Consider the following 5697-nt stretch of genomic DNA (forward strand, 5'->3'; position numbering starts at 1 on the left):
AAGATCCCTGCTCCAGGGAGTCAGAAGAAAGATGAAGACTGAGGCAAGGACTTCTAGAGCGAACACCAGATTTGATTGGAAGGAAGCGCAATCCTTGATGAGAAATAATCTTCAGTGTACTTCGAAGTCTAATCAGTTATTTCTAAATTTACCAAAAGACCTAATACTTTGTGAGACTTTGTAGTGTAATCTCCTTGTGACTTCATATTTCCAGTATTTGTGAAATTTGTTTGTTTGGGTTTTTTTGGCAATTCTGAACAAATTTAATGAGAAAATCATGACAGGCCTGAGGGAACTGGACACTTGGACCACTGAGAAATGGGGGTGAAGGAAGATTGCCAAGTATTCCCAATTGTTGCCTTCAGATGAAATTGGTCATGTTCAGTGTGGTATGGCCGTAGACTCAGTTGTCACCTTCAAATGGTAGAGCCATTGACTGATGCTACATCATGCAGCTGGTGGTGGAAAGAGAGTTGAGCTTTCCTCCTGAAGTAGGCACCAGGCTCAGGGGAAGGAAGCCTTCTCTCAGCCATGCCGGGGACCATAGCTGGACTGGGATCTGGAGGGGCAGTAGAGTTCTGGCCTGCTCCTCTTTCAGCCCCCCGATGTCTCTGGCATCCACACCACGGGAAACACCAGGCCCCCTTCAAATCAATCTCAAGAAAACTGGAAAACACTGGAATGCTGGGAGTGGCCAGGAGGGACCCAGGAAGAGTGTGGTTTCTAAGGCCCTTCCCAGTGTGGGCGAAACTACCCAGTATTTGTGAAATTTGATTCATTGACTATACCAACAATTATGTTTTTCCAAAATTCCATCTTCCACCACTTTTAGGTCTTTTCCACAAAATTCAGGGTGATTTTCTTTTAATACATAAAATTGAATGGAAGGAAACAACAAAAGCCATAATAGAAACATTACTTGACATTATTTACCTATACAATATTATTTTCAAAGGGGACAACATAGCTAACTCTTTTAGTACCACTATAGAAATAAATTCATATAAGTGATGTGACTTTTAAAAGGCAATGGTATATATGAATGTAACATACACAATAGCAATATGTGTACAAATACATACACACACAGGTGCACACGCATGCATGTACTTGAGTGAGGAACATTGCATTGCTTGTAGTGTGTCTCATCAATTTGCACTATTGCATCAAAAATTTTTCTTTATGCTATTAGGCCTTTGGAAACCACCGTCATCAAGGTAAATAAAAATAGATAGCTTTGACTGCATAATATATGGATTTAACATAAATTTTACAGTATGTACAATGACACTATTAAACGTGTTAATACAACACATAAAATGACCAATTCTCTTTAAATTTTAGTGTTTGGCATATTTGTTTTGATTGTACGTATGGGAGCTGTGAGGACAGCTCTGCGAAGATACTTTGCAAGTTGCCATAGTGACAGAATTGTAGCTTTGTGATGCTGTTGCTCCCCTGGGTCTTAATGCAGTCATGTGGTTTTTCCATCACAGTCCAAGAGGTGGTGTTTCCATTTGCCTAGTTTAAAAATTTTGTTTATGCATGTACAGCTTTATAACTTACATAGTGTATAATATGATCATGTTTCACATTCTTAAAGTCAAACTTTATTTTTTTTTCTCTTCTTATTGGGTTCTACATTTCTTTTTTGTCCTTCTTCCTGCCCTATCCTAATGACCTATTCTATTATGTATTTTATGATTTCCCTGCATTTTCATACAATTATATACAGACCTATACATGAATATACAAAAATAAAGCAGGAGTTTTACAAGTAGAATTTCATGGAAATCTCTTACAAACTGATTGATATACAGTAGTAGCTCCTATTTAGTCCTTTTAATTACTACTTAATATTAAGTCTTGTGAATCAGCCATTATTTAACCACTTTTTTCCAACTTTTTTTTACCATGAATAATTCTTAATAAACATTATCATACATATGTCTTCACTTACTGGTGGTGCTTTTATTTCTATAGGATGGATTCCAAGAAGTTAAGACTACAGGGTCAAAGCCTATTTTATGTGCTTTAAATTTTTATAGGAGTTACTATATTACTTTCCAAGAGCACCATAACACGTCACATTGATACTTAACGGCATGTATATCTCTTTCCTGTGTCTCTGGCCAATAAGAATTGTATAGAATTCTCTTCAATTTTTGCCAAGTGTAAGTGAAGCTTCTGGTTCACAGTTTGCATGTGTTTAAACAATGAATTTGTTGAATAATTGCATTTACTTAAAAGTTACCTATCATATTCATGCTTATTTATTACACTTTATCTTTTAAAATCAAATTGTAAGATCTCTTTGTGTATTACAAATATACCCCTGTGAATATCATCTTGAATGCAATTATTTTTTATATCTATTATTTCTCTATTGCCTCTTAGATGTGTTGTGCTATGCAGAAGTTTCTATCCTTTTCACATGGTCCTTCAAAAATATTTTAATATAAAATTATCTGACCTTCTTCCTACCCCCTAAAAACAATATCTTCTTGAAATTGTAATCAGAAAAACATTACATTTTTAATTGATACTTTTATGAAATTATGCATTCTCACCCCAAAATCTGATGCCTTTCCATTTGCTTGATCTTATTTTATCTCTTAGGTAGTGTTATGATTCTCTTCATCTTTCCTAGAAAAATTCATTCCAAGTAGTTTTTTTTTAAGAGTAGAAAAAAGTTTATTGAGAGAAAGATAGCTTCTAAGAGAGAAAGAAGGGGAAACCAGAAAGTGGGTTGCCCCAAGTATTTTATTACTTTTGCTACAATATACACAATATCTTCTTATTTTTCGTTTCTAGGAAATTAAGTGGAGAAAATATATTGACATTTAGATAGTTGTCTTATATCCAATTGCCAATTTTGTTAATGTTAAAAGTTTTTGTTTGTTTTTAATTTGAATTTTATGTGCTTCCTAGGCATGCATCTGTATTACCATCTCTATTACATAGTTTTATGTCTTCTTTTCCAGTGTACATGCCAACAATTTTATTCTTTCCAAAAATTGGAATCAAATAATTAAGACACTGGGAATATGATGACAACATTTTGCTCTTAGGAAAAATACATGGCTTTTTGTATGCAGTTAATGTTGTCAGTTGTTTTCTCGTATTGCTATTATTCTTAGAGGTTTATAGAGATGACTGCTGAATTATATTATACTAAATTTTGGCATTATTAATATTTTCAATGACTTTTTCTCACATGATGTGTTTATATAAGGGAATATGTTCCCCCACTTGGGAAGTTTTCTGCCATCACTTCTGTGAACAGTTTTTTTATGTCATCTGCACTCTCTCCTATTTCTTCATTGACCCCAGTCAGTCTTATGTTATTCTTCTTTGCATCATCTAGCAGCTGCTGGATTGATTTCTCATGTTCCCTTACAATTTTAAAGCAATTTTTCTCTTCCTGGTCACTAATTGGAATCTTATCTTCTATATCTGAAATTCTATCCTCACATTAGTTCATTCTGCTGTGCAGATTTTCAATGGAGTTTTCAATCTCCTAGAAATCTGTTTGCATCTGTTTTATGGATTCCATTTGTTTCCTATGTTGGGATTCCATCATGTTCCTCAGATCCTCTATTTTTTTAATCTGTGTCCTCTCTAGATTTATTAATCATGTCTTGCACCATGAGCAAAATCTTTCCTGTTATCTGAGTAATTATTTCTGATTTCATTTTCCCCAGAGCCTCTTTCGTTGCCAGTTCAGAGAGTCCAAGTGGTTGAGTATCAGATTGTTCCATCTCATTTCCCTTTGGGGTTGCTGTAGGTGATCCAGAAGCCTGTTTTTGAGGCTTGCTTATGTGTCTTCTCATTTCCACAGTGGGGGGAGGCGTGCTTCTGGTGCCCACGCAGCACACCTTCTCTGCCCTAGGAGCATGGGATGGCAACAGGGGAGCTTCCTTCTGGGTGCTGGTATCGATTCAGCTTCTCTGCCCTAGGAGTGTGGAATGGCCGTGGGGGAGCTTCCATCTGGGTGCTGGGACCAGCTCAATATTTTTTGTTGTTGTTGTTGTGTTTTTGGTACTGGGGATTGAACTTGGGACCTGGGCTTGCGAGGCAGGTGCCAGAACCACTGAGCTAAATCCCCGGCCCAGGGAATATGTTGATAGATTTCCTATTATTAAGCCACCTTCCATAAGCCCTCCTTGGTCATATAATGCTACTCCTTTGGCATTTTGATTCTATTTTTGCTGATGTTTTATTTAGTATTATGCCTATATTCATAGTGAGATTTATCTAGAGTTTTTTTCTTTTTTTGTTATTGTCTTTCATATGTTTTGGTGTAAAGTAATGTTTACTATATGAAATAAATTTGAGTTTTTCACCTTTTTCTATAGTCCATCATACTTTAAATAATTTTGCAACTGTAACTGTTGAAAGATTGTATAAAGCCACATTACCAGGTTCACCTCTTACAAATGGTAATTGAAGTGTTCACTTCTTTAGGTCAATCTTGGTGATTTATATTCAGTGAGAAAATCATCCATTTCTTCTGGATTTTCAAAGTTGTTTTCCATGAATTTGTGCAAAGAACTCATAATTTTCCATCTTTCTTACATCTGTGGTTATGATGCACTCTTTCTCTTTCTGTGTTACCTTTAATCAGGCCTTTGAATCTTTTTTTTTTTTTTTTTTTTGGTACTGGGGATGGAACTCAGGTCCTTGCCCTTGCAGGGCAGGCGTCGGAACCACTGAGCTAAATCCCCAGGCCCATTGAATCTTTTTATTTTTTTAAATCCTATCTTTTTGAGAGAACAAACTCTTTATGGTACATTTATTCTTTCCATTTTTTGGTGTTTTATTTCTTACTTGTATGTGTTATTAATTCTTGCTTCCTAGCTTCTTTATTCTACTGAGTATTTCTTTTTCTAATTTTTGGGAGGGAGGATTTATTTAATTTTTAGCTTTTTTTCCTGTACAGGCAAATAATTTAAGTTCATAAACTTTCCTTTGTAAAGAACTTGCTGTATCTTATAGGTTTAATTATCTAAACAATTCCTAATTTCTCTTTTTAGTTCATCTTTAGAATTTATTTAATATTCATTTAAGAGTGCTTTTAAATTTCCAAATTGTTAAGATGATTTTTGTCACTCTTTTAACATTGATTTTGAATTTTATTCTGTTGTAGTCATAGAGTGTGCCCTGCTATCGTTTCTAGGTTACAATTTCCTGTTCCTCAGACTTCCTCTCTGTCTGCCGTTCATCAGCACAGGGGTGCAGCAGGCCCCCCACCCCTGGGGAGGGCAGAGTAGAGTAGGGGCAGGAGAACAGGTCTCTGAGGGCCAGCAGGACAAGCCGCACCTGTTGGGAGCACTCCTCCCAGCACTGCTCCACAAAAGAGTAACATGCTGACATCTTCTTGTATTGAGTTTGCCCTCCCTGTCTTATTTACTCAGAGGAGCTCTGCCCACCAGCTCATGTTCACATCGCTCTTCATGTTGGGCTGTTATTATTTCTCTTCAATGCAGAAGTACAGTTTCTGGAATGGAATTCAAACATGCAATGCTTAGAATTCCAACTTTGCATTTAATAGTGGTGGCACTGTCACCATAGTGTTACAGGACAAAATTATGTCCTTGGAAAAATGAATATACCTGTATATTTTATATGTTTAAAAAATATGAAGAGATTAACTTCATGTTGACTATGCACACACTGTTTTACTTTATGTAAGAT

The 5697-nt window shown here is 35.9% G+C and overlaps 1 pseudogene; it reads right to left on the bottom strand.

Annotated features, from left to right (window-relative positions):
• Window positions 1–416: 416 nt before the first annotated feature.
• LOC147821396 (uncharacterized protein C17orf114 pseudogene) lies at window positions 417–5458 on the bottom strand (annotated as a pseudogene).
• Window positions 5459–5697: the final 239 nt, after the last annotated feature.

This window comes from Heterocephalus glaber, unplaced genomic scaffold (assembly GCF_053883595.1).
Source record: "Heterocephalus glaber isolate CG9 unplaced genomic scaffold, H.glaber_assembly_v1.0 deba00001743, whole genome shotgun sequence".
Classification (NCBI taxonomy): domain Eukaryota; kingdom Metazoa; phylum Chordata; class Mammalia; order Rodentia; family Bathyergidae; genus Heterocephalus; species Heterocephalus glaber.